Source organism: Canis lupus, chromosome 6 (genome assembly GCF_003254725.2).
Source record: "Canis lupus dingo isolate Sandy chromosome 6, ASM325472v2, whole genome shotgun sequence".
Classification (NCBI taxonomy): Eukaryota; Metazoa; Chordata; class Mammalia; order Carnivora; family Canidae; genus Canis; species Canis lupus.
The window spans coordinates 26,264,204-26,286,362 of NC_064248.1; the positions used below are offsets into that span (position 1 = coordinate 26,264,204).

A 22,159-nucleotide genomic window follows, 5' to 3' on the forward strand; every position below is an offset into this window, starting at 1 on the left:
TTGTGTTCATTTGAATTCAATCTGCATTCCCATCTGTAGCTCCAGGCAACCCACTAATCTTCTGTATGTCTCTGTGAATTTGCTTTTTTCTGGACATTTTATATAAATGAAATCATATAATGTGTGGTCTTCTCATCTGGCTTCTTTTATTTATCCACAGGTACATCTATGTTGTTGCAAGTATCATTAGTTCATTCATTTTCACACTGAATAGTATTCTACTCTATGGGCGCACTGCATTTCCTGTATCCATTTACCAGTTGACAGACACTTGGATGATTCCCATTTCCTTGCTGTTGTGAATAATTTTGCCAGGACCATTCATGTGCATATCTTTTTGTGGATGCACGCCTTCGTTCTTTTTGGTAGATCCCTAGGAGTAGAATTGCTGGGTTTAATGGCAAACTTATGTTTAACTTTGCAAAAAAACCTACCAAACTTTTTATTTATTTTATTTTTTAAAGATTTATTCATTTATTCATGAGAGACAGACAGACAGACACACACACAGAGGCATAGACAAGGCAGAGGGAGAAGTAGGCTCCCTGCAGGGAGCCTGATGAGGGACTCGATCCGGGACACTGGGATCATGACCTGAGCCACCCAGGCATCTCTACCAAAGTTTTTAAAGTCGCTGTGCCATTTTACATTGAACTCAGGTCCTGTGATGCTAAAGTTCGTGTTCTCAATTACTGTTTTATATATATATGCCTCACATTACTCCATGCTATTAATAATCTATTAATTTCAACAATCATTGCTTGATGTGTTCTGTGCTTGTCCTGGTCCTAGACGGTAGGAATAAAGAGGTCAAAGATAAGATTTTTTTTTCTGCCTTCTGTGGTAGACTGGATTATTAATCACAATTTTTCTGCTGTATGACCTTGTGGTGCATTGGATGTGTGGGGTAGATTTCCCCACCCAAGGACTTGGGGTGTCGGGAAAGGCAATCTCCTGCGTGCTGTCATTGGACCCCAGCTTGGCCTTATAACAATGGATTTGAGTCTGGAACATTTCCTTTCTGGGAGATTCAGTGCTCTCCCTGTCTGTGCTGGGCTTATGGCCTTGTGAAGGAATACCTTTCTCTGTTCCCAGCTTGATGTGTCCTCCTTCATTCTCCTTAAGCACACAAGCCAATGGCTCTCATGCACACCCCCAGATTTCTGTATTTTAGACTCCATTGGGAAGGGTTGGGTTCCATCTGCTGTAGCATGAAATGAGGTAAGTGGTGTGCTGGCTGTGAGATGGATACACTGGTTTTGGGGGACTGATGCATCACACAGGGCTGGCTCTTGTGCACTGTCTCTCTTTTCTTGCTGTAAGTAAATGCTGGACCATACTGAGCCTTGTGTGCACACAGTCTGTTTTCAGCAAATCGTGGGTGTGCTTATCTGCCTTTAGACTTTGGCTGCACTCATATTTTACTCTATCCTGTAGCACAGTCTGACTACCCAGTGAAATGGTGAAATACTGGGCTTGGCTATGTGACTTGCTGGTGGCCAAGGCAGCATTAGCAGAGATGATGCAGACAAGCACCTCAATGTGCTTGTGTGTTTTTACTTACTTTCTTGCACTCTTATGACCCACCATAGAAAAACATACCCTACATAGCTGCTGCTCCTTCAGCCTGAGTCTGGAAACAAACATATGTGGAGCAGCCCTGATTTAACTCACACTTGAGCACTAAGTGCAGATCACTTGTCTCTCTTTTTACTTGAGAAAGGAGTGGGTCATGTTGATTTCCAGTGCTGGCCATTGGGTGGTGCTGTCAACTTGGGACAGCTTGGTTTAAACACCTGCCCTTCCATAATCTGTACGTAGCCTGTACTTCTGGGGCCAGGAATTTGCACACTGTATTTCCCATACTCCTCTTGACAGCTGGCTTCCTGTTGGGAGGTGCTTGCTGGAAACCAGAAGGTGGGAAAGGAGGAAAATTTCTGGAGTTATAGTGGCAGCAAGGATGGGGTGATTCCAGACTTCAGCATCCAAGGCAGAGGCAGCACCGTTGTGTAGTGGTAGCCCTCCAGGAGGTGGCCCCTCTTTGAAAACTCCAAAAGAGGCTGTAGCATATCTTCAACAGTACAGTGGATGCAGCCTCATGGATCCAACCTAGAAGCGTTAGGAACTTCTGATCTCTGGTTATCATCCTTCTTCTTTCCACCTATCAGATCCCTCTTTCTTTTTGTTTCTTTTTTTTTAAAATTTTAATTTTAGGTAGTTAACATACTGTGCAATGTTGGTTTCTGGAATAGAATTCAGTGATTCATTACCTACAGCACCCAGTGCTCATCATAATGGAGCACCCTTAATCTTCATCACCCATCTAGCCTATCCCCCACCCACTTCTCTCCATCAACCCTCAGTTTGTCTCTATCATTAAGAGTCTCTTATGGCTTGTTTCCCTCTCTCCTTTTTTTCCTCCCCCCCTTTCCTTATGTTTATCTGTTTTCTTTCTTAAATTCCACATGAGTTAGATCATATGGTATTTGTCTTTCTCTGATTGACTTATTTCACATAGCATAATACTTCTTACTTAGCATAAATCTTCTTTATTCATCAGTTAATGGACATTTTGGCATTCTCTATAGTTTGGCTACTGTAGATAATGCTGCGATAAACATCAGGGTGCCTGTACCCCTTTGAATCTGTATTTTTTTTATCCTTTGAGTAAATACCCAGTAGTGCAATTGCTGGATGGTAGGGTAAATCTATTTTTTACTTTTTGAGGAATCTTCATACTGTTGTCCAGAGTGGCCGCAGCAGTTTGCACTCCTACCAAGAGTGCAAGAGGCTTCCCCTTTGTCCTCATCCTCACCAATGTCTGGTTGCTTCCTGTATTGTTAATGTTAGCCATTCTGACAGGTGTGAGGTGGTATCTCATCATGGTTTTGATTTGTATTTGCCTGATGATGAGTGATGTTAAGTATCTTTTCATGTGTCTGTTAGCCATCTGGATCTGAGCCCCCTTTCTAATTGTTCTTCCATTTATCCCCAAACCCTTATAATCAATTCCTTTGTTTGGAACACCTAGAATGGTTTCTGCTTTGCTGATGTTATTCCTTTCTGAAGCGCGAGCATAGGACATCACCTATCTTGGGGTGGGTGGGAGGAGAGGAATGATGAGAAATTGTCCACTTCAATGAGAAATTGTCCCATTGTCTGAGAAATTGTCCATTGTATGAGAAAAACATTGGTCAACCTTTTTAAGAAGATTTTATTTATTTATTCATGACAGGCACAGAGAGAGAGGCAGAGACGTAGGCAGAGGGAGAAGCAGGCCCCATGCAGAGAGCCCGATGCGGAACTCGATCCCGGAACCATGGGATCACACCCTGAGCGGAAGGCAGATGCTTAACCACTGAGCCACCCAGGCGTCCCAGACATTGATCAACCTTAATTCTAGAGGTCTAAGAGGGCTTCCAAATTTTATATATAGATATTTTTAGAAAAAAAATATTTTTCAAGTGGTCCTAGTGTGGAGCCCAATGTGGGGCTTAAACTCACAACCTGAGATCAAGACCTGAGTTGAGATCAAGAGCCAGACAGTTAACTGAGCCACTAGGCACCCCTTCCAAATTATTTTTGTGAATTCTTTTTCTTCTTATTTTTTTGTATCATGATGCATTGAACATAGACAATCAATGATTGGATGCCAGCTAATCGATGCTATGACTTCTCTTGGGATTTTCAATTTCTTGTTTGTCCTGAAGATAGGCTGAACTGAACCAGTGATACCCTAGGTTAGCTTAATTGAACATCATTGCTGGAACTCTGCTTCTTTCTCTTCTACCTTGGCCTCCCACAAGAAGTCAGTAGCTCTAAGAGGCAGGCCAGCTAAGTGCTACTAAGCTACACAGCTCACAAAATGGTGATCTTCCTACCCCTAGTGCTCCAGTCTGCCTCAGTTTACCTCTTTCTCAGAATCCACGTGGCTCCTTTTACTGAAGTCCATCAAGATCCAGTTTTACAGAGGATGTCAGGAGGAGAGAACAGGGCTAGAGGGAAAGGTATCCAGGCACAGTTGTTAAAATGTCTCCTGAGGTCTGCAACAGACCCCAAGGTCTCTGTTGATTACTTTAAGCAAAGCTCTTCAGTTTCTCTGTGGGGAACTTCTCTCTAAGTGACTACAATCAGGTTAGGCAGGTGGCTGAAGAAACAAGGCTGAACAATGGGCTTTCCGCTCAAGTTAGTTCATATCAGCAAGAAGCCCCAAATCTGGTTTTTTTTTTTTTTTCAGCCTCACTTGGAGATGAAGGAAAGAGTTTGGTCACCCTGCTGTGGGAAAAATAGGCCATTATTGTCAAAAGAAGGCACTTGTCCTAGATTTGAGGGACGCATGATGTCCTGGATGGTTTCTGGGTCTCAGTGGGATGGCCTGTTGACATCACCTCACCCTCCTGTACCTCAGAAGGATGTGAAAGTGAAGGTGAATTCTTCATGGAGCCAGATACCTGGGATCTGATATCTGAAGCTGTCAGCATCATGTCAGCTTATCTACTTCTCCCAACTCCCCGCTAGAGAAATCCTTTTTCCTCTCAAGCGTACACCACACTGATTTCATTTCAGCCACACAACCAGCCTGGTCCTTATCACACTGGCTCACAAGCAGCTGTAGAAAGGCCCCTTCCTGGAGCCAGCCATTCAACATTCAAGTGCCAGCTGGACCTTGCCAGAGTCATGTGCCTTTGGGAAGAGTCACCCTAACTCTGAGAACCTCAGTTTCTCCACCTGTAAAATGGGGGTGGCACTAGAGCTTGTACTGCTTACCTCACAGGGCTGTGGTGACCATCAAAGTGGATGATATAATAATATAAGTGCAGGGCAAAATGTCATTCTGACCATCAGAAATTGTGGCAGCACACAAGTACAGGTTATGTTTTATCAACCACCGTTCAATTTTATTAACCAACCATTTGGGTTGACCTTGGGATGTCAGCTGGCTTGTGAATGCTTTGACCCAAGTCTCATAGGTTCATATGAGGGAGGTTTTCCATGTTCTAAGCTGCTGCTTCTCGAACTTCTCCATGGACATGAATCACCAGGAATATTGTTACAATGCAGACTCTGATTCAGTAGGTCTGAGGTGGGACTGGAGATTCTGTATTTCCCACAGACTCCCAGGTCATACCTGGGCTGGCTGGTGGTGTGAAGATCTCATTGTGAGTAGCCGGGATCTGAGAAACAGTTTTCCCTGGCGCTCTCTTGATGTTACACTGTGTTTGTATTTACTTGCTTCGACCTCAAATACACTTTCTATAGTCTTGAATAACCTATTCAGCTTAACAGAAATCATACAGAAAGTACTGTAAGTACCCCAGCTGTAGGAAAAAAAAACAACCCAACAGTGTTTGCGTAAGGACCCAAACTTGGCAGTACACTGCGAAGGGTTTTCAGCACACCTCATTGGCTGTAAGCCTTGCACAACACAAAGGGATCTGTCACACTGGTCAGAGCAGAGATGGCCATTTCCCTTGTTCCTTTATCACCAAAAACTTGAGTGCCTGCTCATTTTTGCCTTCCCAGATAGGGCTGACCCCCAGTACATTCTTGATGAGCTAAAAGAGTTTTAAGTGAGTAGGAAATTAAGCAATCTCTCCCTCCCCCTGTTGGAAGCCTATCTGTTGCTCCAAACTTCAGAAAAACTGCGATACCTTCATCAGAACCTCTTCTCCCTCACAATATTTCATTTCTTTCCACATATAGCTGAACTGGCTACCCAGCAGTGAACCTCTACTCCTCTTGTCCCATAAGCTTAGATTTATAAGGGCAAGGCAGGCAGAGAAGCCTTAGGCTCTGGCAGTTGGTATTTTCAATAGCCCTGAAATAACCACTTTTGTTCTTATGGCTCATAGTGAGATACAAATCTTCCGTTATTCATTTAGACGACAAGTGGCACCCATCAGCTTAGCACCCTTGCAACTGTGCTCCCCAGAGCAATGGTCTTGTACAATGACCAAGTCCTTTTGACATGAGTAAATCCAGTGTCAAAGCAGGGGGTGACTCAAAAAACCCATGCACCAAAAGATAGAAAATATTTCATTGTGTTTTTATATTATGAAGCACGGGGAGTGCAAGAATCTTCCTTCCTTTGATGATTTTTCTCACTCTCCTCTCCTCTTTTCTCCCTCCTGGCCTTCCTTCTTTTCACATTTTCGTGTAGTACCCATGTGTTGGAGATTAGAAGAATGACAAAGTAGAAAGAAGGAGGAAGGATTAAAATAAAAGAAAGTGGAAGATAAATAGATTTCATAATTTTTGAAGGTGTGAGTATCAGGATTTCAGGCTTTTCTTTTGTTCCCCACAAAACAAGCAAGCAGGCAAATAAAGAAACCCTGCAGGGACCAATGCAAGATGAACAAAGTTTCAGAAGCTTTTCCTCAGAAAAAAAGCCATGCTGATTTACAAGCAGGGTATCTGTTGTAAGAATTTGGAAGGAGATGAAAACGTATCACTAGCCATCTAGACATTTGTCAAAACAACTGAATTCTATGAAGTGGAAAGGATGAACGAAAGAACCAATATGAGGGGGAAAAGTTAGAAATGGGCTCTATTGTGTCAGAATTTGTCTACAAAGACAGGGAAGCTTTCAACTGTGTGGGATAAAGGCTCTCACTAAATGAGAAACCAACAGACCTTGGAGACGGGCGTTTAATTTCATCTTGAAGGTCATTTGGCTTTGCCAACTCTGGATGTGTGGTCAAACCCCCTTAATGTGAATACCAGCCTCCGGATTTTTCTTCAGCATCCTTTCTGGGTCCAGGGGCACCTGTCTGCTCTAGTGATTTAGTGCCCATCTCCTGGATATGAGGAGGGGCTCAAGACACCTTGATTTACAGCCTCACTGTGACTGTTCACAGAAGGGAGAGATAATTACCCAAAAGGACAAGGGAGTGCTGTTATCAGATGAATGTGGATTGGAGGCTGGTAATCTAAAAACAAAAAATACTTCCTGTACTTGGAACATGATACTTGACTCCAATTTTGAATTCAAGTTCTGTTGATGGCACAGCTGCCCAATGACTCTTGGCCCAACTTCCCATGCTGTACATTTGTCCTACCGAAGCATGACACCCCAGTAGCACTGAGCACTCCTAATGCTTGGATCTTGGTTCCTAAATAGCATTATCCACCCGAAGTTACCAAAAGTCCTTGGAGAAATGGCTGATTGCAGGGCTGGGGCAAGAAAGGTACAAGATATACAGAAATATCTTTTTTCTGAGATTTTATTTACTTATTCATGAGAGACACACACACACACAGAGGCAGAGACATAGGCAGAGGGAGAAACAGGCTCCAAGCAAGGAGACCGATGTGGGGGGTTGATTCCAGGACCCCGAAATCATAACCTGAACCAAAGGCAGACACTCAACTTTTGAGCCACCCAGGCATCTCTGAAATATCTTTTTTCATCAGAAAATATAGAATGCTTTCAAAAAAATGATGGGAGCATGGCACAATGATACAGGAGCCAGCCCAAAGCCAGCTCCCACTGGCCAAATCTGGTGTAATCTGAGCATCAAAACCAATAATGAGAGTTATGGGGTATAGTACATGGAATTAAAGAAGAATCCAGGAGTCTGTATTGATATTAAGAAATAAAAAAGACAAGAGAGGGAGAAGGGAAAGTGCTAGAGAGTATCAACTAATAAATGTAGAAGAAATGGTGAGCCTAGAAACTCACATTTTGCAACCGCCATGAAAATACTTGATTCTTGCAAGAATCAGCCATGTAGGCTGAAACCATTAGGGGAAATGTTCTGGGGGAGACTGTGATACTAGTCTTGAGGTATCTCCCCACAGATCATTGATCAGTTCACGGTCAAGGTATCTTGCAAATGAAGCAATGTGTGGGTACCACCATAGTTGAGTAATCAAACTTACCATCATGTACCTCCTGATATGAGTGCTGAGCATGTCACAGAAATACCTATGCAGCATTTCTTGTCAAAAGTAGAGTCATGAGGGCAGCCTGGGTCGCTCAGCGGTTTAGCGCCGCCTTCGGCCCAGGGCCTGATCCTGGAGACCTGGGATCGAGTCCCATGTCAGGCTTCCTGCATGGAGCCTGCTTCTCCCTCTGCCTCTGTCTCTGCCTTTCTCTCTCTCAATCTGTGCCCCTCATGAATAAATAAATAAAATCTTAAAAAAAAGAAAGTAGAGTCATGAGGAGACAATCTGATAGATCCAAGTTGAGGGGCATTGTGCAAAACGGCTGGCCTGGACTTTTCAAAAACATCAGTGTCCTAAAAACAAGCAAGCAAACATGTTTGAGAGCTGTTCTAGATGAAAGAAAAATAAGGAGGAAAGGACAAGTAGATATGATATGTGATCTTTGATTGGGTCCCAGACACCCCCCCCCCAAAAAAAATAAATCTAGCTCTAAAGGAAGTTATATGGACAATTGGGAACATTTGAATATGGGCTGATTATTAGATGATAGTATTAGAGTGATAATAAATCTTCAGAGTGTGGTAATTAAACTATAATTTTATTGCTCAACATCCTTATTCTTAGGAAATGCATGACAAGCTCTATAGGATTGATGTATCTGCAACTTATACTCAGATGGTTTAGCATTGTGTGTGTGTGTGTGTGTGTGTGTGTGTATGACAAAATGTTAACAACTAGTCACATCTAAATGTTGGATGTATGCTGCTTTTCTTGTGCCATTCTTACAACTTCTCCATAAATGTGAAGTTTTTCAATATTAAGAGTTGGGTAGCAATGCATCTGTGGGGTTCCAGTCTGGGCAAGGATGTTGGGTTCACTCTCAGCCTTTCTGGGCCCTTCTCTTCCTCTGCAAATGGTAGCACTGGTGACAGTCACTTTTTCAGATTTTCATGGTAAAAGCTGTTGGCATCCCTATCCATTGACCAAATTGCATTCAAAGGATATGTCCCCAAGGCCAGCTGGAGAGAGAACCAGACATATAGGGAAGACAGACCCTGAAGCAGCAGGTGGTGAATTTATGGGCTTGCACCCCAAGGGCTGTCCTTGGGACTTGCTGAGTGTACTCCCTGAGTGGTGAAGATTAGTCTCAGAATTGCAAGTCAGCTTATGTCAGTTATATTGGGACCCTGGAACCTCAAAAACGGACAGATTTGACAACACACAAATTACCATTACTGCAGCATAAGATGAGGTGAACTCAATAATGAGAACTTATGACAGACTTACTATCCCTAATAGTTGATACAAGTTGGTTTATTTTTTTATTTTTTAAAGATTTTATTTAGGTATTTGAGAGAGAATGAGAGAGGAGAGATAGAGGGAGAGAGAGAGAAAGAGAGAGAGAGAGAGAGAAGAGAAAGAAGGGGCAGAGAATCTAAAGCAGACTCCCTGCTGAGTGCAGAGCCCATCCTGGGGCTCGATTTCTGATCATGAGATCATGGCCTGAGCCGAAATCAAGAATTGGTGGCTTAACCAACTAAGCCACTCAGTTGCCCCTGCAAGTTGATTTAAAACAAAAACAACCCAGCAGGATACAGGAGATCATTAGGCAGTACACCAGGACATGCAAATGACCAATAAAAGTCTGAAAGTGTATGCAACTTCCCTAGTGTTTAAAGATTTTTAATTTGAATTTGAAATGAAATGCAATTATATATTCCTCAGATTGGAAAAAATCATTAAAACAGTTGATGTTATCTAGAGTGGGAAAGGAAATAGTTTTATACACTGCTGGCGTGACAGTAAAATCATCATGACATTCTTGGGAAAGGCATTTTCTGCCTTTAAAATTTTAAAAGGGCACATTCTTTGATACAGAAGTTACACTTTGAGGAATCCATCCTAGAGGAAGGCAGGCATCAGTAGCTAAGGATATATGTTACTTGCTAAGGATATGTTGTACAGGAGTGCTCCTCATAGCTCTAGGAGGCAGAAACAATAGGACCAACTTAAACTGGAGACCATCTGAATGTCTATTAACAGAGGAATGGGGGTGCCTGGGTGGTTCAGTGGTTGAGCATCTGCCTTTGGCTCAGGTCATGATTCTGGGGTCCTGGGATCAAGTCCTGCATTGGGCTTCCTGCAGGGAGCCTGCTTCTTTCTCCCTCTGCCTATGTCCCTGCCTCTCTTTGTGACTCTCATGAAGAAATAAATAAAATCTTAAAAAACCCCACAGAGGATTGGTTGATGAATGAACGGCTCATTCATTTACTTGCTGTATATTTTTTGAGCATCTACCATATGCCAGGCATAATTCTAGATAGTGGGGATAGGGCAGTGAATAATACAGACTTTGTCCCTATATCATGAAGTTTATGTTCATGTGTGTGTGTGTGTATGTAGCAAGGGAAAGACAATAAATAAAAGGAAAAGTAAGGAAGATAATTCCAAATAGTGACATATGCCACAAAGAAGATAAAAGGAAGATAATGGATAATGAGGTGGAGAGTGGCTGGATGGGGGTTGCATTTGAATAAGGAGGTCAAGGATGCCTCTCTGAGGAGGTGACATTTGAACAGAGACCTGAATGATGGCAGGGAGCCAGGTCTGAGAAGATCTTGGTGAAGAGTGTGCCAGGCAGAGGGAAGAGCAAGTGTAAGTGGGCAGGGGTGAGTGTTTGAAGAGTGAAAAGACCAGTGTGGCTGGAGCCTCATGGGAGAGGAGAGTGTTACGATGTGAGATAAGAGAGGGAGGTGGGGGGCAAATCGCATAAGGTCTGAGGCCACGAGAGGAGTTTAATTTTGTTTTTAGTATATGTAGTAGGGCTTGAGATTTTAACAAATCACACTCAAATTATGTGCCTGTATCTGTATAACTATTTTACCTATATCTACCTGTCAATATTTATATATCTCTACTTATGCATCTATATCTGTCTATACCTATAGCCATAGGTACAGATATATCCACATTAATATAAATAGTTAAACTATTAAACATTAAACTTTACTCAAGTTCAGTTATTGGAAAACTTTTAAAATGTTTTTCCAACAATGTGGGTATATCCATTTACTTGTGTAATCGCAAATTTTATGAAATCTGAATATGTATCTAGTATTTCTTTTTTTTTTAAATTTATTTTTTATTCATTTTTTAACTTTTATTTATTTATGATAGGCACACAGTGAGAGAGAGAGAGGCAGAGACACAGGCAGAGGGAGGAGCAGGCTCCATGCACCGGGAGCCTGATGTGGGACTCGATCCCGGATATCCAGGACCGCGCCCTGGGCCAAAGGCAGGCGCCAAACCGCTGCGCCACCCAGGGATCCCTGTATCTAGTATTTCCAATGAAAATTTGACACCTGAATTAGAATGTGTTGCCAGTGTAGAATAGACATTGGACTAAGAAAGCAATGAGTGTGAAACATCTCAATGATTATAGACTATTGATTACACATTGAAATAATGATTTGGATATGTTGACTTATTCCATTCCTTTTTATTGTGGAATAATATTCTATTATATACTACAGTTTGTTGATGGACATTTGGTTTGCTTTCACTTTTTGGCTCTAATGAATGATGCTGACACGAGCATTTGTGTACAAGTTTTTGTGCGGACCATGTTTTGATTTCTCTTGGGTGTATATGGAGGAGCAGAAGAGCTGAGTCCTCTGGTTTTTGTTTTTGTTTTTTCTAAATGTGACTACTAGACAATTTAAAATTACATTTGTGGCTTGCATTATTTCTTTTGCAAGTGCTGGTCTAACCAAATCACATTTCCTTGGGAGTCCCCATTCTGCTGAGTAAAGGGAAAATACTTAAATTGGCTGATTGGAAGTGTTTGTCTCTTCCAGTTTCGAGGAGTCTTCCCCGCCCCCGCCCCAATAAAACAATCTTTTTCAGGTAAGGATTCAGCTAGTTCAAAATTCCAATTCCCTTTTGGGACCATATCTTTTAATTTTCCTACCTGCTTCCAAAGATGGTGTTTCAGACAGAGCTTAGGAAAAGGCCAATGGTTTCCACTTTCTCCTTGGAGGTCTTCATTGGTCCTAGGAAGTGTGGTTGGTTTGGTCTTGGCCCTCATGGCAGGCTTGCTCACGAGGAGTGGTGGAAGAAACCTCCAGGAGGAGAAGTCCCTGGCCACTGCTTCACTCAGCCTGCCTCCCTGCCGTTTATCCTCAGCTCTGGTGCCCCATGTTGGATCAGGGACTCCACAACTTTGCCCCAGCCAACTCTCTGCCTAGGTGTCTCCCTAGACCTTTCCAAACTCATGCAAGTCTAGCACCATGCCAAACACAGAACTATTCTAGGGGATGAGAATGTTCTTGAAATACTACACCTGAGAGGTGAGGAGCAAGGCTTCTCACCAGGGTTATCTGGACATTTCCATCTCTTCTTGCCTTCTATTCCAAGGAGGAAGCCAGGTGATTTCACTGGATTTGGCAAGATTCTTGCAAACTTTGTTTTAAACATTTTTTAACGATGAGAGGGTAGTTACCCAGACGTATACATTGTTGCATATGTAATAATTGTACTCACCAAACCCTACACTTAATATGGGTGCATTTTATTCTATATAAATTGTATCTGGGTGAAATTGAATGAAGGGGAGAATCAGTCAGATTTATATACATTACCCTAGGAAGATATTTATGATACAGCATTAAGATACACTTTTGCATGAAAAATCAAGTTGTAGAGCAATGAGTAAAGGTAACATCTTTGTAGCTAAAAAGGGGGGGGAAGGAAAAAGCCACATATATATTTTGTATTTCAAATGTAAACACAGAGAAATTATAGAAAAGAACATGAACTACTTCCTCAGGAAGGGATTAGTTGGAGAGTGGAGGTGGGAAAAGTGTATTATATTTTACTTTGTGCTTTTCTCTGTTGTTTGGCTGGCTGGTCCTAATGAGCACATAGGATAAATGTTATTTTTTGACTAAGAAACACAATAGAAAGAAAATAATAATCATAATGGTAGCAACAACAAGAAAAAAAAGTCAGTTAACCTTGATAATTGTTGCTTGGTTCTGGAGGCAGATACCATGGGGTTTTTTATTGAAAAAAATCCTGTCCAGATTTTTATTCTGCTTTGAAATCTTTGTGTTTTGACTAGTTACTCCTGGTGTGTCCTCTCACTGCACCTTGAACATTTTAAAATAGCATTTATTCAACTTTATGCGTTTAGAGGAAACTTCAGACTTTACCTGGATTTCCCTAGTTTTTCCATAATATATGTTTCCTGTTCCAGGATCCCATACAGGATGCCACATTACATTCATTTTATTTTATTTACAGATTTATTGAGATATAATTGATATATGATATCATAAAAGTGTAAAGTGTAAGATGTGATGATTTGAAATGCATGTATATTATGAAATATTTGCCAAAATAAGGTTAAATCTCACATAATTACCATTTTGTTGTTACGGTGAGAACCATAATTACCATTTTGTTGTTATGGTGAGAACATGAAAGCCCTGCTCTCATTGTATCTTTCATTTATACAACACAGTATTGTTAACTGTAGTAACTTAAATCCCCAGAACTCATTCCCCTGGTAACTGAGAGTTTATGCCCTTTGACCAACATCTCCTTCTCTCCCCCATCCCCAAGCCCCTGGCAACTGCCATTCTACTGTTTTTATTTTATTTTTTTAAGATTTTATTTATTTATTCATGAGAGACAGAGAAATAGAGAGGCAGAAACATAGAGGGAAATGCAGGCTCCTCTCAGGGAGCCCGATGCAGGACTCGATCCCAGATCCCGGGGTCATGACCTGAGCTGAAGGCAGACGCTCAACCTTTAGTCACCCAGTGTCCCTATTCTACTCAGTTTTTATGAGTTCAGTGTTGTTAGATTCCATGTAAAAGGGAGATCATACAGTATTTGTCTTCATCTGACTTATTTCATGTAGCATAACACCCTCAAAATCCTTCCATGTTGTCACAAATGGCAGGATTTCCTTCTTTTTTTGTGGCTGAATAATACTCCACAGTATGTATGTATCACATTTTCTATCTCCATCCATCTGCTGATGGGCACTTTGATTATTTCCACCACATTGCATTTTATGGACTTGATGGTTTGGAGGAGGATGGAGCAGGTGTTTTGTCAAATGTCTCTCAATCTGGGTTTCTCTGAAACCTTTTCACACATTTTAGGTCAGGTGATGGATTTTTGGGAGGAAGAGCGTGGAGGTACATGCCACCAACATGACTTAACCCATAGCGATGCTGATCTTGAACATGGAGTTAAGGCAGCGTCAGTCAGGCTTCTCCACTGCGTGGTTACTAGTTTCCCTGTTCAGACTCAAACTATTTTCCTTGATTGTTAGCAGCCAGTTCCTAAGTCCAGTCCACAGCCAAGGGAGGGAAATTGGAATTCTTCTGAACGGAAGATTTGCCCCTTTTCACTCAGTGTGTTTATTTATTCAACCATTTATTTACACGAGCATGAGCTCGTGTATATTTCTACTTTGGGTTATAAGCCAATACTACATTATTTATTTTGTTGTTCACATCATTCCAGCTTCGGCCACTGGGGCCTCTTTCAGATTGGCTCCCCTTGAACTACCTCCTTCCGTTTCTTGAGGTCTTCCTTCTTCTTCTTTTTTTTTTTTTTTAATTTTTTTTATTGGAGTTCAATTTGCCAGCATATAGCATAACACCCAGTGCTCATCCCCCCAAGTGCCCCCCTCATTGCCCATCACCCAGTCACCCCAACCCCCCACCCACTTCCCCTTCCACTACCCTTTGTTCATTTCCCAGAGTTAGGTGTCTAAGGTCTTTCTTATATTTTGTCACTTTAAGATGCTCCAGGCTCATCTCATATTTTCCCTGCACCACCTAGAATCATCCATTTTTCTGAGGAGCTCTGGTTCCTTGTATAGGAGAATGGTATTAAGAAAGCAAGTCTGGGGATCCCTGGGTGGCGCAGCGGTTTGGCGCCTGCCTTTGGCCCAGGGCACGATCCTGGAGACCCGGGATCGAATCCCACATCGGGCTCCCGGTGCATGGAGCCTGCTTCTCCCTCTGCCTCTCTCTCTCTCTCTCTCTCTCTCTCTCTCTGTGACTATCATAAAAAAAATAAAAATAAAAAAAAAAAAAAAAAAAAAAAAAAAAAAAAAAGAAAGCAAGTCTGGCAAAAACTTTCTTTTTATTGCTCTGCTTGTCCATGCTCCTTATTGGGCTATAAACCTCACACTAGGTGGCAGCTTTGCTGTCTTTCTCACTGTGTTATCTCCTATACCGAAGATCTTTTATTGAATGAATGAAGTTTATTAGAATACATTTTCGCTCTTTCATTCTTTCGATATTGTCACTAAACTGATTTCCATGTGATGCTGTCATATAGCTAGATCGAGAAAATGTGCCATGTCTTCACTTCCTGTCACGAATTGACTGATATGTCGTATAATAAAGATGTGTAATGCATTCATTGGATGTGGACTACCACGCATGCATTTCCCTAGCAGTCACCCATAGTCAATGCACATTTGCAATTCAAGGTCACTTGTTTTTAATCTTGGCCAGGGATTTGAAAAGGAAAGAAACATTGCTTCTCCTTTTTGCAGTTCTTCCCTCATTTCCATATGTCAAAATTGGATGGGCGCCTCACATTGCCTTTGTCTTACTGCGTAAACCAAGCTTTCCCTGTCTCTGAGTCCCATGAGTACTGCATTTATGCTTATGCTGTGCTATTCAATCTTATTAATTGTACTTATTCATATATGTTATGATGTTCCTCTAAGATTGGAAGCCAGTTGCAGGCAGGGTCCATATCAAATTCAACTTTTTGCTTGCAAATAACCGCAAGGAATCAGCTGTTCAGAGGGCATTGGAAATTAAAAAAAAATCAATGCAATTTTTAATCTGTATTATCTATCATAGTGTGTAATAATAGCTAATTCCAGGAAGAGGGAAAAAAGCAAATAACTCAGTTGATTAAAAAGAATGGGAAACTATAAAAATTAAATGTTAGCTATAAAATTACAAGTGATCTCTATGTGGAAGGTAGCTAAAAAAAAAAATTCCAACATTACAATGAAATTCCCTTCTCATTTTTAACCCCTCAGACTTTGTCACACAAACAAACAGCAACAACCATAATCAATAATGTCTGGCACTGAAGAGCGTATGGTGAAAAAGTTAAAAGATAAATGTCTATAAAATCTGATCCCGAATTAGATATACATATAAGATATACATACAAGAAAATTTATTTATGACAGCATTGTTTGTCACAAGGAAAAATAAACTGGGAATGCCCTGAATGTCCATCAATAGCAAATTACCAGATAAAATTTGGTAAATCTATACTATAGAATGTTGTATAGCTGTTAAAAAAGATGAGCTCTCTAGCTGTTTTTTTTTCTGGAGATGTCCGTGGTGTACTATACCGTGAGAAAAGGAAGGCATGGTGTGATGATGAGTTGAGCTCTTGTAAGAACATCACCCCCTGCAAGTCAGGACAGATAAGGAGAGAGTGGTGCTAGAAGGGATCAAGCCAGCTGGGTGGGGGTTCCAACTGCCCCACAGGGAGGCTAGGTAGCTTCTCATTCACGAAAGGACACACTCACTTGGTATCTTAGTCTATTCAGGCTGCTAGAAGAGAATGCTCTAAACTGGGTAGCTAGTAGACAACAGAAATTTATTTCTCGCAATCCTGGAGGCTGGGCAGTCCCAGATCAAAGCACTGGCTGATTTGGGGGCTGGTGAGCCTGCTTCTTGGTTGATAGGTGGTTGTCCTCTTGCTGTGTCCTCCTAGGGTAGACATGGGAAGGGAGCTCTCTGGGGGCTCTTTTATAAGGGCACTACTCCTATTTATGAGGGTTCTACCTTTATTTCCAATCCCACTTCCAAATACTGTCACCCTTGGGGGTTATGATTTTAACATATGGATTTTGGGGTGACATAATTCAGCCCTTAGTTTGAGCCTTGCAGAGGCCATGATCTGCTAGTCTCATCAATTCCCAAAGGAAGGTGACATTTATGCCTGGTGTTTCAGGGGTCTTGGGTGTCATGTGGGATCTCCCTGTGGGTTGCTCATGTCATCGTGGAGTCTGGAATTTTGATGAAAGAGAATCAATTTATGTTGATTAAGTTTTTTGTTCGTGGTATTTGAAGATTCTGAGCTTTATCTTTTAGGGAGGGGAGATTAAGAGAGCTGAGCATCAGCCTTCCCCTTTTTACTTAACGAGAAAGGGTTTTTAAGAGCATTTAAAATACCATTTATATCCATTCAAATGGACAACTAACGTTAGAAAAGGTGCTCAAACTCACCAGTGTCAAAGAAATGTAAATTAAAGTAACAGTGAGATGAATTTCTCGGTCTTGGGAAGAAAATGGAAGAGAACACTCATATCTACTACTGATGGGGAAGCAGGGAGATGGTTGCTGTCTTACATCATTGATGGAGACAAGAATTCTTTCAGCTGGCCACAGCTTGGCCACATTTGTTCAAATTAAAATATGCAGATTATTTAAAATCATTATATAATATTCAATATACCTAAAATCATAAGGGTAGTAACATACATGCAAATTATTAAAAAAAGATAAAATAAGCATTTGTGAGACTAAGAATGAGATCATCACCAATACCACCAAAGCCCCCTGCAAGCTCCTCCCCATATAACCACAATCTTATTCTCTTGCTCTGTTCTATTAAAAACAGTTAAAAAGAAATACATAGACTCTTTGATCCAGCAATCTCTCTCCTGGGACTTCATCTCATAGAAATAAAAAGCCCTGGTGCATAAGGACATTTGTAGAGAGGATATTTATTGCAGCATTGTTTGTAGTTGGAAAAGAGGGGACACATGCGAATGCTCGTTAATGATTGAATAAATTACAGGACATCCACACCATAGAATTTTGTGCAGCCATTAAAAAGCGATGAATTAGAGTAATACCAGATGCCTTGGAGGGATTTCCACGGCGTATTGTAGAATGAGAAAACAGGAACCAGCAAAGTGTGTATAAAATGACAAATGCTTGTGGATTGTATAGGGTGTGTAAATACACGTATTTGCATGTGACTCTATGAAAATAGAGACAAATTTGGAAGAATATGCTAGGTTGTCAAAAGGGATTACCAGAGAGAGGGAGAGAGCAGGCTGGGGACATGAGCAAAGGGGAGAGAAAAGAAAGAAAGAAAGAAAGAAAGAAAGAAAGAAAGAAAGAAAGAAAGAAAGAAAGAGAGAAGAGAGAAAGAGAGAAAGAGAGAAAGAGAGAAAGAGAGAAAGAGAGAAAGAGAGAAAGAGAGAAAGAGAGAGAGAGAGAGAGAGAGAGAGAGAGAAAGAGAGAAAGAGAGAAAGAGAGAAAGAGAAAGAGAGAAAGAAAAAGAGAAAGAAAGAGAAAGAAAGAGAAAGAAAAAAAACCCTTCTCTCAACCTCAGTTGGTTTAATCAGAGAAACAGGGATAAACATTCCCATATTATTTTTGTTCCATGGTTTATGTGAGGGTTTCATGGGATGATGCAAGAGCTTTTTTGGGAAAATGTTCAAGGCTCTGCCTAAATATGTGATGGTGGGATTTATTACAAAGTGCAGATGATACTTATAATGGTGATGTGATTTTGAGCAAATACTTTCCTTATTCTAGGCCTCGTCTGGTTTCATTGAGCAGAGAGGGGTAGTAATAACCAACCTAATTAATGGCTGGTGTCCTTGCAGGTGAACTGTTAAAAATCACACCTCCTGGATGCCTTTACCCGTGTATATTCGTGAATGCACAGTCATTAACCATGATTGGTTTCAGTGTGACCACAAAATCATTCTCTTTTGCATTTCATCCACACCATCTTTAAAACAATGTTGTTGGGTCTGCCAACATTGGAGATGTATACTCTCTCAGGCCACGTGGCCCTTGGATTCTTTCTATTACAATAAAATGGAGGTCCCTAGGCTACATGGGATATACACCCTGTATCTGTTTGCTAGGGCTGAGGTCACAAACTACTACAAACTGTGGCCTAGAAACTTGTTCTCTCCTACTTCTGGAGGCCAGAAATACAAAATCAAGGTGTTGTCAGGGCAATGCTCCCTCTGCAGGTTTTAGGGGAGGATCTTCCTTCTTCTTAGCTTCTGGTGGTTGCTGGCAACCCTTGGCTTGGATGCGTCACTCTGATCTCTACCTCCACTGTCACATGGCCTTTCCCATCTCTCCTGCTGTGTCTCTGTGTCCAGATCTCTTTTTGTTTTTTTTAAAGATTTTATTCATTTATTCATGAGAGACAGAGAGAGAGAGAGGCAGAGACACAGGCAGAGGGAGAAGCAGGCTCCATGCAGGGAGCCCGACGTGGAACTCGATCCCAGGTCTCTAGGATCAGGCCCTGGACTGAAGGCAGCGCTAAACTGCTGAGCCATCCAGGCTGCCCCCAGATCTCTTTTTTTTTTTTTTTTTTAATTTTTATTTTTTATTGGTGTTCAATTTACTAACATACAGAATAACACCCAGTGCCCGTCACCCATTCACTCCCACCCCCCGCCCTCCTCCCCTTCTACCACCCCTAGTTCGTTTCCCAGAGTTAGCAGTCTTTACGTTCTGTCTCTCTTTCTGATATTTCCCACACATTTCTTCTCCCTTCCCTTATATTCCCTTTCACTATTATTTATATTCCCCAAATGAATGAGAACATATAATGTTTGTCCTTCTCCAACTGACTTACACGAGCCATTGGATTTAGGGCCTACCCTCCTCCATAATGACCTAAATCCTAATTTACCTAATCACATCTGCAAAGATCCTAGTTCCAAATAAGGTCATGTTGTCAGGTTCTGGGTGGAGATGAATTTTGGGAGACACTATTCAACCCAGTACAGACACAAGATGGGGTTTCATTCTCTTTATTCTCGGGTCCTCTCTTTTGCTTGAAGATGGCACTGCCCACTCCGAGACAGATCTGCCTGGGGTTTTACCTGAGATTTGTAGCTGAGCGCTTCAAGTGCGACCAAACTGCCATGTGGGGTGGGGTGGAATGTTCTGGGAACTTTTATGTTGCCTTTGGGCAGAAATTATGAACCTTTGGCAACCTCCAGTCACCCTCTTTTTTTTTTTTTAAGATTTTATTTATTTATTCATGAGAGATACAGAGAGAGAGGCAGAGACATAGGCAGAGGGAGAAGCAGGCTCCCTATGGGGATCCCGATGTGGGACTCGATCTTGGGACCCTGGGATCACGACCTGAGCTGAAGGCAGACATCAACCACCGAGCCACCCAGGTGTCCTCAGGTTACCCTTTTTCTTGACCCTATTTGGTACTCTGATGAGCAAGAGTTTCCTGAATTCTTATAGAAATGTGAAAGGCAAACAGACATGAATTTAAAACTAGAAGAGGCATTGGACACCAAGAACCATTCGGTATAGCATAGTCATTAAGCAAATTCATATTTCAGCCAGCAGCCTGCAGACAGTGCACATTCCTTGCTCACTACGGATGAGCCGCTTGCTCCATGGAAGTGGCTCAAACACCACTGGCCTCGCCCAGAACCAGTCTTACTTCCTTCCCACCAGACAGAGGACCGTTACCTGTTGGGACCTTTGGAGATGCACTCAAGGCTCTCCTCTGACAAAAGTGAGGCTTCCCAATGAAAAGCTCAAGGAAAGGTCTTTATAAAATTGTGCCAATCATGTCAATAAATACAACAGAATTATTTTTTATTTCTGTGGTAAAATGCATACAACATAAAATTTACCACTTTAACCATTGTAAAGTGTACAATTTGATGACATTTAGTACATTCACAGTGTCATGCAACGATCGCCTCTATCTCCTTCCAGAATTTTCTCATTACCCCCCAAAAGAAACGCAGTGCCCATTAAGTAATCTTTCCCCATTCTCCTCTCCCCCGACCCCTGGCAATCACTAACTACCTCTGTGTCTCTATGGATTTGTTTATTCTGTATATTTCATGTAAATGGAATTGTATGATACTTGGCCTTTTGTGTCTGGCTTCTTTTTCTTAGCATAAGATTTTCCAGGTTCATTGAAAAGTTCACATTTAGCATGTATCAGCACATCATTCCTTTTTATGGCTGATTAATATTCCATTGCACAAGTATACTACATTGTATTTATGCATTCATCAGTTGGGCAAACCTGTTTTTGAGCTACTCTTACCTAATAGGTAAGCAGTATTTAACACATTTTTATTTTGGAATTATTTTCAACTTGCAGAAATTTATAAAGATAGTACTGTGAGTTCCCATATACTGTTAACCTCCCTACCCTGTCCCCCATGTCCTCTGTTGTTAATATCTAACCTTCCTAATATATTTGTTAAAACTCAGAAACAGACACCAGGACATTGCTGTTAACTAAATTCCAGACTTGCTTTGGATTTTGCCAATTTTTTCATTAGTGATCTCTTTCTGTCCAGGATCTGATCCATGGTACCACATTGCATTTAACTGTCATGAATTTTTGTCTGTGACAGTTTTTCACTCTTTATTTTTGTGACCTTGACAGTCTTGCATCTACAGGCTAGGCAACCTGTAGAAAGTTCCCCAACCTGAGTATGCTAGATGTTTTTTTCATGATTAAATGGAGGGGTTTGGTTTTTGTGCACGTTATCCAGACATCTCCACTGGGAATACTTTTGCCTCTACAGATGTCATCTATAGGACTTGAAAGAGAGCATTCACTTGTCTTTTTCTTCTTTTACTTAAATAATTGGAAATGCTATCCAACCTACCTCCCTATAAGCTTTGCAGAGAGTCAGGTCCCCATATTATATGTGGGGCAGCAGGAGTCTTATGAGGGGCCGAGGAGAGATTCCAGTCCAGATGCCAATGCCATGATCTGTCCAGAACTCCACACTGCACATTTTTGATGAGCTGCTAACTAATTGGTTTGTTCAAGGGCATGTTCAACTGTGCCCTCAGTTCCCCTTTGGAAGAATTTCAATATCACCTAATTAGGTAACATGGTAACTGGGCAACCATTACTTATAATAGACGTGGAGTTGTAAATTATTCTATTTAATTAAGAACTGCACGTTTCCTATTAAAGAAAAGCTTATCATAGGTTAGTAAATTTATTGGAAACACTTAACTTTAGCTAATTAAGCTGTTTGAACTCAAGGCAAGGGCATTCATTAATAATCAAGCCCAAGCAGTTAAGGGCAATTAGTGAAACAGCTGGTCTTTATCTCACTGATAAAGGATGGTTAATAGAGATCTTTACAGCTGTTATAAACTTCCCCAAAGCAATATCTTCTTCAAAAGTTTGCATTAGTAAAGATTACGGAAGAGGAAAC

The 22,159-nt window shown here is 41.3% G+C and overlaps 1 long non-coding RNA gene across 2 annotated transcripts in view; it reads left to right on the forward strand.

Moving 5' to 3' along the window:
* LOC112640327 (uncharacterized) overlaps positions 1 to 22,159 on the forward strand; it is a 389,014-nt gene that overhangs the window by 18,274 nt on the left and 348,581 nt on the right. The gene's annotated exons all lie outside the window — the stretch shown is intronic.